We start from the raw sequence: 13,514 nt of genomic DNA, 5'->3' as shown, positions 1-13,514 counted from the left end.
GGTAAGAAAACAAGCAGATAAAGCAGGCAGGATTCCAGATGGTGCCAGAAAACACCCACCTCTGTTACAACAAAAACACCAGCAAGCCTGGTTTTTTTTGTAGAGATGTACACAGAGATTAGACACTCTCAACGAGGTGGTAAAACACTTTTAATAGCTCCCCTTGCTTGTTATTAAAAAGATCCTCTGGGCTTTCCCCTTCCTTTGTGCAACTTGGCTCCAAAACAGCCTGTCCCCTGAGCACTGCAGCCACGTAAGCAATTTATGTCTCTAAAGTGTTTGGTGCCACGGTGATCCCCAGGGAGAGTCCTGTGATGCCAAAACCACTTCCCAGTCAGGACAGCATTCTAGGCCAGTTCTGGGAGACCTGGCACCTAGGCTGGCCCCATCATCAGCTCTCCTCCAGCCAGCACCTCTCACCCAGGCTGCTCCCCACATCATGGACTCCCCCTGTACTGGGTTAAAGCAGCACAGTGGAGGGTTTCTGTGTGCTGAGTTTCCATCCTGTTCCCAGCTTTTCCATACCACTGCCTCAGGGTTAAGGGTCTCCAAAGGCAGGAACCTCCTACAGATTTTGTGCCAAGAGGCAGCTGAGGAGAAGGAAGAGATGTCCTGCAGTGTCTGTCTTCTAAGGTGAAGACCTGCTTGCAGCTTGTGCTCAACCTCTAGTACACACTGGGGAAGCCACAAGAAGCCCCATCCCAGGCAAGGGATGCTCCAGCTGCCCTGAGCAGCTCAGACACCAAGTGGGAGTCTCATGGGTCACCTCCTGCCTCCTCCCCACACGTGGGACTCCCCTGAGCTCCCCCTGAGTCCGCTCTGAGGGGCTGGTAAACGTGAGGTCAAGGCTGGAGTGTGAGCCAGGGGCAAGTGAGCCTTTGGCAAAGGGCTGTCCAGGCTGTTCGCTGCCCAGGTCATTCCCTGCCCAAGCTGGCAGCAGGCCAGGCCATGGCTTTGGAGACTAATCCTCCAGCTTTAGAGCTTCCCAGTGCTCCTTGGGAGTGCAAAACAAGCGTGACTGCTCGGGACCTCATGGGTGTGTGGCCATGGGTGGGTGGCAGGCCAGGCTGGGGGCTTGGTTCCCTGCCCATGCCCCCCTTCCAGCCCAGCCAGGGTGCCAGGATGGATAGAGTGCTGGCATAACTCTCCTCCTCCTCCTCCCTGGGCGGTGGGCACCCGTCTCAGCTCACCAGCATCCTCCATGTGCCACCTTCTCCTTCCCACTTATGTGACCCATCACTTGGCAAGAGGCCTCCTTCCCCCTGCTTGCCACACAGGGCTGGGACCTGGTGACACCCCTGCTCATTGCCACCCCAGGGGTGACACCATAAGCTGTGTGTGCCCAGGAGAAGGGGATGCTCCTGCCTGCCAGCCCAGAAAAATCTGAGAGATTAATCTGCTTTCATCGTCTTAGTGCAGCCTGACCTAGAAGAATCCCCCTGCTTTGTTTTGTTTTCTTTTCCCCTGTGGGGTGTTTAAAGGGAAAATTACAGCATATGTGGGTGTGTGGGAGAGAGGGGCCAGAGCCACAGCAGGGAAAAGCCGTGCAGGTAGGGTCTGAATGGTTTTAGGCAGGATTTCCTATGGAAAGAAACATCTCAGGGACTTTCTCCTGGCTGTGCCAAGGGGCTGGTTCCAGTTCTGCCGGTCACAGAGCAGAGTGGAGAGGCTGGGCACCTGCTGTGGTGCTCACCTATGTGTCTCTGCATGTCTGTCTGTCTCTGGCAGACTGCTGTGGCTGGGAGGCAGAGTGCAATGCTCAGGGCCCTCCAGTGCCTCCTGCAAAGCCATTTTGAGTCCAGAACCAGCACAGCCAGGATCTGTGCCCTGGGAGAAAGGTGGTGCTGAAGGGGTTTTCTAGGGCAGCTGCCCCCATTTTGGAGGCCCAGCCCTGTGCCCCAGAGCAGGAGGGTGAAGGCAGTGTGAGCAGGGGGGATTATGGCTGCTATAAAAAGCACCAGCATGTCTCTCCCCTGCTCCCTAAGGCGCTTAGGAGAGGAAAGAGGGACTTAAAGAGCAACCTCCTGCACTGAAGAGGTGCATGGACTGGAGCAGTCAGAGCAGCCCACCACCCTCATCAACCCCATTCCCTCTCAGCATCCCCCAGAACCTCCCCTGCGTGAAGCAGCCCCAGGTGCCTCTCCCCGTGCATCTTCTCCCTGGGCCTCTGATGTTGGATGGTCAGATCCTCTTCCTCTGCTTGGAGGACATGGGGGACAAGGAAAGGGCTGGGGGGACAGCTCAGCCCAGAGTGAGGGTCCTGGTGGGTAAGAAGACCAGATGAGGTTGCTGCCCACCTTGTACTGGCCCCCAAACAGCTCTCCCCACCCCAAATCAGGAGGAAGACAGCTGCCAGCAGTGATGTGGGGATGTGAAGGGAGGTGCTGTGGGACACGGCTCTCTGCTGTGGTTTTGCCCCAGCGTGTGCCAGGTTCCAGAGGGGTCAGCAGAGAAAGGAGGCCCAGGCATGGGGTGCTGCAGAGCTGCAGTGCCAGCCTGGCTCCTGGCATGGCCAGGGCTGACCCTGTGGCTCAGATGGTCGGTGGTTCCCCCCCATGCACATATGCTCCAGTGTCGCCCGAGGGCTGGGGCGGTCCAGGGGCCGGGCACAGCATCCCTCCTTCCATCCCTGCAAAAGAGGGGCTTCAAAGCGGGGTTCGGGGTTCGGGGAGGGGAGTATGGTGAGGACACTTCTGGCCAGCCCGTCCCCAGGCGTGCTGAGCCCGGTGGGAGCCGGTGCTGGCGGCCACAGGAGGGAGCTTGGCTCCTTCCTTCTCCTCCCGCTCCTGAGGGCCTGGGCTGGGGGACAGCCACGCTGGGCATGTGAGACCCACGATGCTTGGGAAGGGAGCAGGGACGTGGCTGGAGCCGGGGTGGCTGCCTCCATCCTGGGGGAAGCGCAGGGTCCTGGATGCAGAGCAGCTCCTGCAGCCGTGGGGCACCAGCCGTGCCTAGTGAGTGGCATGTGCCATGGCACGGCCCCAGTGCCAGTGCTGGACGTGTGATCTCACTGTCCTCCTCCTGGCAGTGCCTGGAGGCACCTGGGTGGCCCTGATGCCCAGCCTCTAGATGTTGAAAGGGCAGGAGAGTGAGAAAACCAGCGCCCCCTGTCCCCATGCCGTCTCTTGTCCCTCAGAAATCTGAACCTTCCCAGGTTCCCCAGCCCACAGCCAGCTCTGGTGCTGCAGCCCCGCTCTCAGGGGCTGAGAGACCCAGGCTCACCCCTCAGCATCCCCCTGTGTTGCTGTGGCCTCGCTGCCTGGCTTCCCTTCACAGCCCCAAAGCAGGAGCAGGCTGGCAGCTGCCAGAGTGGCTGCATGACAAACCCAGGGCCCCCAGAAATGGGAGAAAAAGGACGTGTTTGATTGGAGATGGTTAATTACTGAGGGTAGGTTTGCAGTATGGTGGCTCTGGCCTTTGCTTGCTGCAAAGCTGACAAAGCCCCAGCATGGGACAGCTGGTAATGGCTCTCATTAAAAGCCATCAGAGCAGGAGGCTGAAACCACATCCATTTTCCCTAACTGCTTGCAGAAGGGGAAAATGATGCTCTGGTCTCTGCTCTTAGGGGTGTGCTGGGTCCCTCGGGCTGAGAAAGGCAGAGCTCACCTCACTGAATGCAGAGACAGAAGTCCTGACCACTCGCCTTTCCCCTGGATCAAGTCTCTGGGACAGCAGTAAAGCCTTTTATTTAAGTTCAGGAAAGATGCAGAGGTCAAAAGGATCTGCGTAAGGAAGAGGCACCAGGACCAAGGAATGAGCTTGTTTTTGGTGCCTTCTCTCTGCTATACAGAGAAATGATGGATCCTGGTTTAAAACCCCAAGCAGGGAGAGAATTGGCCTTAAAATACCAATGAAGACACAAGGATGGTCCTTCTCCCACTTGGTTTGGGAGCTTGCCCCCCACCTTGGCTGCTGATGGCTTCCCCCTAGGCCCTTAAAAAAGGGAAAGCAGGGATCTGCTTGGCCTTAGCAATGGGAAAGGATGCCTTTGGGCAGAGAGAAGGGCAGTTTTAGGTGGCAGTGCCTTGGCAGGGAAGAGGAAGGCACCTAGGGAGATGAAGAAAGTCTTCCCCCTCCACCAGCATGCACATGTGTCTGACCCCAGTGCAGAGCCAGCACCCCTCATGCTGCTAGCCAGTTTGAGGATGGTCACACTGGGATGAGTCATACTGGAGCTATTTTCTCTCATTTTGGGGGTTTCTTGCAGGTGGGTCCCTGCCCTCCTCTCCAGCAGCCTTCCTCTGAGGACAGGGGTGTGCCATGTCCCAGCCAGAGCATGCTGGGCTCAACCAGAGCTGGTGGTGGAGGGAAGGTGGTGGCCCTGGCCTAGCCACGGGCACAGGGGAGCAGGGCTTCTTGGGGAGGTGAGGCTGGTAGCTGACTGTCCCAGAGTCACAGGATGCAGCTGCAAAACGGAGAGGAGGAGCAGTAGCCCGGGCAGGTCATCAACACATTAGGCTGGATTTGGCCCTTACTGACCTTCCTGCAGCCCCTAGCCCACGCTGCAGCCCCGGCTCTCTGCCCTGTCCTGGCTCTGGCCCCAGAAATGCACACACCCCCATTTCTTGTGCAGCCTCTTTGTCTCCTTCGCCCTTTTCCCCATCCCATCCCTGTGCCAAAGAGCCCCCAGCTTCTCTCTGGCTCATTACTCTTGCAGGCTTTGTTTTGTGGGTGGATTTTTGCATTTGCCTTTTTTTCCCCCCTCTTTTTTTTCCCTTTGTTTTTGCTATTCACGGAGAAGAAAGGGAGGTCACAACCCCCGGGCTGAGTCAGGGCAGGGACTGACCAGCCTGGGAGAAGAGGCGGTGCTGTCTGCCTTGGCAAGGTCCTTAAAGGTTGGTGAAACCCGGATGAGAAGAGCTTTGCTCCGTGCTGCCAGCTCTGCCCATCCCATCCTCTTGCTGCCCGGTCCTGCGAGGTGGCCACTGCTCCATCTCTCCATTCCATCCTTCTGCTCCATCTCTCTGCTCCATCCCTTTGCTCCATCTCTTGCTCCATCCTTCTGCTCCTTCTCTCCGTTCCATCCCTCCACTCCATCCTCCTGCTTCATCCCTCTGCTCTATCCCTCCTCTCCATCCCTCCCTTCCTCCCTCCTCTCCATCCCTCCTCCTCTCCTCTCCTCTCCTCTCCTCTCCTCTCCTCTCCTCTCCTCTCCTCTCCTCTCCTCTCCTCTCCTCTCCTCTCCTCTCCTCTCCTCTCCTCTCCTCTCCTCTCCTCTCCTCTCCTCTCCTCTCCATCCCTCTGCTGCATCCCTGGCTCCATCCCTCCTGGCCGGGCCACCCCGCAGTGGTCACGTCTGCTGTGGCAAGTGGCAGGTCTCGCTGATGGCAATGACCACGTCCTGGGGCTGGCGGTCCCGGCGCCGCGGCACCTCGGGCATCTCGCTCATCTCGTTGACGCTGTTGCTGATGCAGTTGACGTCGCTTTTATTGCTGTTGTCGTCCGGGCTGGGGCCAAAGATCCAGTCTGGAGGGGAGAAAAGAACAAAAGAAGCCCTTGGTTACCTCTGGCTGTTCCCAGAGTCAAAGCTGGATGGGAAGTCATTGTCCCCCGTGACATCCTACCCCTAGCTCTGGGTGTTCATCCCTTGCCCAGCCCTGCCCCTTCAGCCCACTTCCTCTCCCTTGCTACTGGAGTCTCTGCTCTTCCCAGCTCTGGGCTGGTTTTCAGGCTGCTGGTTTCTGGAAGCTCTCCCAGCTTAGGCAAATGAAATCACCCTGCTAATCCCAAAAATGAAAATGAAGTGCCTCTGAAGTGAAGTGTGCATCTGGGCTCTCCAGAAATGGATTTCCTACAGTGGGATTTTGCTGTCAGAAACAGAGGGGATGATTAAATAACTGTGTGACATGCTGGAGGCATGGCTGAGGACACGGCTTATCTGCCATGGGAGTGTGTTACAGCCTCACAGAGGCTTCAAAGCCTTCCTGGGCACCTTTGGGGCCATGCTTCTGGCAGGCCCCTGCAGCAGCAGGACGTGGCTCTGAGCTGATCCAGCCACTCTCACAGCCTTGGGACTGACTGATCCCTCTCCAAAACACAGTGGTTGTTGCTGGATGGCTGTGTGACCGAGTCATCCCCTGCAGCACGAGGGGCTGCAGCTCAGCTCAGGCAGAACAGGTGCTGCTGCTTCCCAAATATCTCATTTTGGAAAACCACTGGCTGTTTGAGCAGTGAGAAGCCATGCCCAGCCATGATGGGGAGGCACTAGCAATGAGGAAACCAAAGCTGGGGAAACCCAGGAGGGGAGAGAGGTGCCCCCGGGGCTGCAATGGGCAGTGGAGCACCAGGACCCCTGTGCTTCAGCCATCCTCCCAAAATAAGACATAGACAGCTGTCAGGAGGCAGACAAAAGGACCAGCCTGATTTGCTTGTTTCCACTTATTTGTCAACAAATTGCTCTCAAGAAATAACTTCCCTCTCCTTTGTGGCATGGGGTATGTTCTGTCCCCAAGAGGCATTTCAGCTGCAGCTCTTTGGTGGAGGATGCAGGCTGCCTGGCAGGGCAGGGCCAGGGAAATGCAGTCACAGTGAGCTGTTGCCTTTTTCAAGGACTGCAGGAAAAAAAAGGTTGGCAGCAAAACTGAGTCTGAATGATGGCAAATGCCAGAGTGGGATCCCAGGTGTGAAGGGAGAGGAAGATCTTGGCCCAGTGGTGGTGTCTGCAGGCAACGAGAATGACCTGTGTTCCTCCCCGTGCTCACTCTGTGCAGCACAGGCTAAACTTTTCGAAGAAACCTCCCAAATGTTGTCATTTTTGCAATGCAGTATTTGACTTTCTTCTCCAGCCTGAAGCCATTTGGCCACACCATCCCCACAGGCGTACGTTTTGGGGTGATGCTCACATGGAGGCGGCCAGGCAGGGAGCAGAGGGGGTCGGAACCCGCTATCAGTGGGTGCAGGCTCCAAGGAAGAGAAAGCTCTCACCACAGGAGCAGGTGGCCAGGGAATTAATGTTTTATCTTGTTTTCCCCTTTTTGTTCACCTCCAACACTGTGCCAGGGGGTTGTGCCAGTCATATCATGAGAAGGGCAGGAGAAGAACCACAGTGCCCACAACTACCGTGGTGCTGGCAAGAGAGACTGGGAAAGTCAGCAAAGACGTGGTGCAAAGGCTTTTAGGGAGCTCATGGCATACCCTGAGTCCGAACTGGGGCATTCAGCTTCCACTTGCATGGTCCACAGCCCGCACCAGAGCCTGGGCTCACCATCACAACCCTTCCTGGAGGAAATCAGCCAAGCTCAGAATGCTCATTTATCTCTTTTTGGTTTCCTTTTTCCTTTATAGCCTTCATCTTGCCTGGATTCACTCAATTGAGACCAAAGCCAAACACTCCACTGGTTGCTTCCCAGCCTGGGCTCGGTCCACACCAGGCAGCTCCCCCCTTCCTGCCCCCCAGGACCTCCCAGGCTCCAGCAGCCCCCGTGCAGCTGCTTGGCGTGAGGAGGATCCGGAAGGCAATAACGAGATTGCCTCCTACAAATACTATTAAAGGCCTCAGCTTGCTTTCCTTGACGTCAGCCGTAAAACTCCGGTGGGAGCAGGGGCTGGTCCATCAGGGAAGAAGGGGGATAAGCTGCAGAAATAAGAGGTGATGGTGATCCCCAGATATCCTGGGACGTTGGGTGAGAGTTGCTGCGTGCAACAAGCAGCAAAGAGCACAGCTGTGAGCGAGGGGAAGTGGCATTAGGTGGCCAAGTGACGAACCCTCGGGGACGTTTAAGAGCCGGGGATGCTCTTGGTAAAGGGAGAAACGCAGAGGGAGTTTGGTAAGAGCGCTGGGGGGCTCAGCAAGAGCCATTGCCACGGGAAAACGGCCACAGTGTGTTGTCACCGACAGGGACAGAGGTGGCCAGGGTGGCTGTGGAAGGTGGCTGGCGTGGGGCTGCCCCGGCCTAGCTCCCGGGGAGGAGCAGGCCGGTTTGTGCGCGCTAATCCCAACCGCCGCTTCCCTGGGAATTATTTCTGGAGCCTGCTGGATCTAATTACCCACTAATCTGCAGGAAGATGTAATTAGGCTGTCATTAGAGGGTATTTACTGTGATGCCTTTATGATTTGACTGTGTAAGGAAGGAGTGAAGTAATTACACAATTACACGTTATTTGTGGCCATTTATGGCCTGTAACTTCAGCGTGTTGCCATGTGTGGGAGAGGGGAGCGAGGCCTCGTGGAGCCAGCAGAGGATCTCCTGCCAGCAGGACCCAGGAGGAGCCACCATAACACTGCCAGCAGGCTCGTCTCCCCTGCCAGCCACCACCATCCAGCTCTGCCCCAGCCATGTATGCTCCTCCCAGCTCCTCTCTCCAGCTCCCTTCAGCCTTTGGATGGGAAAACGGAGTCCTCTGGGGTCCCTGGTGGGATGTATGGGAAGGGAGGACGGGGAGGAGAAGGGAGACCTGCACATCACAGGATCACAGAATGGTGGGAGTTGGAAGGGACCTCCAGAGCTCACCCAGTCCACTCTCCTCCTAAAGCAGGTTCCCCTCCATCAGGTCACACAGGAACGTGTCCAGGTGGGTTTGGAAACCTCCAGAGAAGGAGCCTCCACACCCTCTCTGGGCAGCCTGGGCCAGGGCTCCCTCACCTCAGCACCAAAGGAGTTTTTCCTTACATTCAAGACTTTTTGTGTTCCAGCCTTTGGCCTCAATGGGATTAAACATGGCTTTGATGAGGAAGGACCTTTGCAAGAGATGCGATGTACAGCCTCATGTCATGCACAAGCAGGTGTTAGAAACCCCGGATAATGAATCCTACAGGAGGGTCAATCAGGTAATGGAGGGTGGTGAGAGGGTGGGAATCAAGGGATGGTGGTGACCGGCTGAAGGCACCTGAAGCCCTTGGCATCACAACAGATATTTCTCCCTCTGTCCCTTACATCTGGAGAGGGGCTGCATAAGCAACAAAAATTAGACACAACTGTCACTGGTAGGAAAATGAAATAATCTTTTGGGGCAAATTCCACATTCAGGTTCACACAAACTGCAGCTAGAAGGCGAGTGAAGTCTAGCTGACCCCAGGCACCCCATGGACCTGGCACAGCCAAGGGCAGAGCTGGGATGAGCAGCTCGCTGTCCCTGGAGCAGTGGCAATCCTGGAGCCAGGATGGTCACACTTTGGAGGTGAGAAAAATCATTGCCTGTCTCTTCCCAGCATACTCGATGGCATATCCTTCTCTCTGACAACAGAGAGGGCCAAAGGGATGTTCCCAGCCAGGCTGGGACAGCAGCTCTAACCCAGAGACACCTCTACCCGCTTGCTGGGAGCTGTCGAGGCTCAGCGTGCCTGCTGAGGCCTTGAAGGGCGACAGGAGAGGTGAGAAGTGCTGAGATGGGGCGAGATCGATAAGGAGCAATTGATCCAGAGCAGCTGGGGAGAGGAGATAGGGCAGACTGGGTAAAGCAGAAGCTGTGGAACAGCATCTCTTTCTGAATAGCAGAGTGGCGTGACACAAAGTGCCCCTGCACCTCCCTGGCTCTGCCTGAGTGACAGCATCCCCAGAAGTAGGACTCTTGGCATGAAATGTTTTTTATTGAGGCAGAAGAACACTCTGGAGCTGTCCAGATTTCACAGAGTACTTTACCCCTCCTTGTACCAGCTGGGACCTTGCCTGGGAAACCCTTAAGGTGCAGGTAGCAGGGAGCAACCTCCTGCTGCCTGTGTGCACGGGGGCACAGTGATGCTGTATGCCCAGACTCAGCCCAGTGGGGTGGTCGTGTCCCCTGCATTACTGGTGGCAGGGTGGGATGTCCATGAAACACCTCTGCCATTGGAAAAGAGATGTTCCTAACAGAAGAGCAGAGGGTGGTGGGAGAAAGTTGCATTTAAATGCAACCCAGTGAGTGAGACATCCACACACTGCGCAGAGATGGAAGTAAGCAACAGAAGGGGAAACATGCTAGGTGAACAATTAAACTCACGCTCTAGGGTTTTCATTTGCTTTAAATTGAGCTGGTGTGAAAACAACTGCTAAAAAAGCCCCTTTCCCAGCAGCAGGAGCAGAAATACCTCTTTCTTTGAAACAGGTCCCGACTCAGCAATCGCCTCATGCTCTGCAGCAAGGCAGGACCAGCTCTGGCTAAAGCATCCCTGACCGACACAAGTTCAAGGGTATTCCTCATGTGTTTGACACAATGCAGCAGTCACAGCTGGACATCGTGTCTGTCTCATTTGCAGGACAGACTCTGCTTATTCATTCAAAAGCAGCAGATATCTCCCAGGTTTGTTCTGCTGGAAAACCTCTTGTCTGCCTTTGGCAGTAGCAATTTGTTAGCAAGAAGTCCCTCTTTCCCCCCCATATTCATGTCTTTCTAAATTAACTTGCTGTCAGGGTCTGTTCTTCCTTCCCTGTTTGTCAGGAATGTGTTGGATTGGCCATGCTGGATGAGTGGAAGCTGCCTGATCAACACAAGCACACGGCTTTGCCGACGGACAGGTACAGACACCGTCCCTCTGCAGAGCTGTCACCAGCGTGAAGAGGCTGCTGGGGAAAGGGGGTGATATGGAAAAGACATTCAGTTAATTAGGATGTTCCTTTAAAAATAGCTTCTCTGCACCAGTATAACCTTGGGCCAAGCCTGCATTTGATCCCAGTCCTGTCTGCCAGGCAGCCTTGCTGCTCTGGGGAGCAAGTCCCAGAGAGGTGATGACGCAGATGTGCTACACGGGAGGCAGGGATGCTCCTGGGGCTGGTTAGATGCTCTCTGCATCCTCCAGCCTTAGGGATTCACCACAGAGGCTGAGGGAAGATGGCCAGAGGGTGAGGAGCCATCCTTGATCCCAGCTGAAGGAGAAGAAGCACTTGCAGAGATCCTCGCCCCACGCGATGGCAGGAATGGAGATGCGACAGCGCATCCCTGGGACCAGCCTTGGTCAATCCCCAGCAGCCTGTGCTGGAGCTATTCTGCTGCTTGGGTTCTGTGCTTCAAAGGTTTGGCTGTGAAAGCAGCTCCCCCTGGAGTGGGGCCACCTCTGCCTGCTTTCTGCAGGACCGGACCCCTGTGACCACTTGTCCAGCTGAGAGCCGCAGCAGCGGCAGTGCCAGGGCAGACGCAGGGATGGACAATCTGCCTGTTACAACAGTAGCTGGGAGTGGGAACTAACATGGTGAAAGCCATCCTACAGCAGCCACTGCTGGGCATCAGCACCTCTAATGAACCAAAGGCACCCCTAATGCACCTCCACGAACCAAAAGCAAAGCTGAGTTGCGGGGTTACTGTCAGAGGCGTGTTAGCACTGAGATGGGACACACAACGGAACCTGCCACGGTCTCTTCCTATAACTTTAGGAGGCAAATGAATCATTCTCAAAACAGAGCCTGAAAAGAAGATGCAAGTCCTCTCTGATGGGCCTGAGATGCTAGCCACAAACTCTGCCATGGGCTGAACGATCCTGAGCCCTGCAGTTCTGTGTGGAGCAATTAAAAGCGGATCCCGAGTCCCTGCAGGATCACCCGGCAGCTATTTTCAGCAACGCTACAATCATGCAGTTTCTTTGTTCAAGGAGACCATTTCCTAAAGAAGCTCGAAATGTGGTGGGTAGAGATAAGGCTGAAAAATAAAAATATAGCTGCTGGGTCAAAAGGGCAGAGAAAGGAAAGACCCTGCTCCTAAAACAGCTTAGGGCTTTCTTTGAGCAGTCCTAAAGCCACCAACCAGCTCTGTGCCACCAGTGTCGGTGAGCTCGTCCTGCCTTACCCCTGCTGGGCACCTGGCTCGGGCCCAAACCTGCAGGAAAAGTTTCCTCAAGTCCTCCAGAGATCAGCAACTCAGAGGAGATCTCAGCTGCGCTGGATGACACCAAGGTCCCCCTGCAAAGCATCAGCTCGCCTTTCCCATGCTGGTTCCCGTGCAGGCAGCGAGGCGCTTCCCCGGGGGCTGCATGTGCTGCAGACTCCATGGCAACGCCTTTGCTTCCAGGCAAACTTTTTTTCCTCCCCCCAATTTTTCTCCCCCTTTTTTTTTCTATGTTTAAACAAGAGTGATGTTCAGTGAAGTGCTGGGGGGGGCAGGTTGATTCCCCAGGATGGCAGTGATGAGGTGCTTCGGAGGCTGGCGACGCTTGGCGTTTGCCCAGGCGGCAACTTCACCGCAGCGCCGGCCCTGGCAGCTCTCCAGTGCTCCCCAGTTAGGCTGCTTTCCAAATGCTCCGACCCAATTTGTCTTAACTGGTAGCTAGGTCGGAGCTCTGCTCACGCAGGAGCCTTTGGTGGGGCTCGTGCCCATCCCTGAGCAGAGACATCTGATGAGTTCTGGGAAAGTCACAAACATGGGACTTTGCTCAGAGCGAGCAGGGAGGGATCGGAGAGAAATGAAGGTATTTTGGGCTCAACTTGGCCATGTGTCTCCAGGAAGAGCTGAAAGGGACTCCTTTAGAGCCCTCTTATTGATATCCAGGTGCTTTGGAGGACAAGGACATATGGGATCCACACCCTGGGTGGAGGAGAACTCTGCCTTCCTCTTCTCCCACAGTACATCTTTCCCTCTCCTCCAACGTAGCCTCTCATTTTCCCCACTCCCCTGTACATCGCAGCAGCATTCATCTCCCCCTGGGGACGTCTGGGCAAGCTCTAACTGCATTTTTAAGAAGCAGGGCTGCAAGAGAGGTGACAGCAGCTCGAATACCTGTTTGGATTTCATAGGGAAAGAGCTGGGCAGCATCCCAAGAGCCTCTCCACCATCCCAAACTGAGCCCAGAGCCTGCTTCTCACAGTCCCCCTGAGCACACGGGGCTGGGTGATACTTTGACTCCCCCAGCTGTGTCCTACAAGCTGCTATTGAGGAGTCAAAATCACCACTGATGTGTGAGTGACTGTTTAAAGTAGCGATTAACTATTCACACTTTAATCTCCCTAAAACAGGCTCCAGCCCTTTGGCATCTTATTTCCATCTCTCTCTGTATCCTTCTAAACATGATTAGTGTGGAAACGCTGATAGTGGAGGTTGGAGCTGGTACCGAGTATATAAATCCAGGCATTGTGTTAAGGCAGCTAATAGACCAGCTTCTTATTTACTCTCCCTCCGTCCTTCTGTCCTGTCCCTGAAGTCATTTTATGCAAACTCATTCAAATGAAACCTTCTCTTTAAAGGCTGCTGCTTGGCACTGTTAACAAACACGGTCTCATCCACTCTCCTCAGAGGACTGGCTCATTTTTAAGCATATAAATGGTATGAAGATGGACCCCAAGTGCTAAATAGGACGAGGCAGAGGCAGCCTTCAGCACTGAGGGCTGCTGCTGGAGTTTGGGAATGCCTCTTCCTCTCTGGATGGGCCAAAAGCTCACATCTGGATTTTGCATCCTAACTTAGCCAGATGTCACCTCCAGCCAGGGCAGGGAGGATGCTCTGCCCTTAGTGAGGGTGTTCAGCTGGGAAAGGGCTTCTATCAGAAGGGCACAGGCAGACTCCAGGGTTGTCCCTGCACCTAACCAGCCCTGGGATGGCCACGGTGCTGGGAAAGACTGTGCAAGTCCCTTTGCAAAGGGCTTTGCAAGGGAAGGGGCACTCTGCTGACCTCATCC

The sequence above is a fragment of the Colius striatus genome, chromosome 10, assembly GCF_028858725.1.
Source record: "Colius striatus isolate bColStr4 chromosome 10, bColStr4.1.hap1, whole genome shotgun sequence".
Lineage (NCBI taxonomy): Eukaryota > Metazoa > Chordata > Aves > Coliiformes > Coliidae > Colius > Colius striatus.
Note: the sequence above shows the minus strand (reverse complement) of the source record.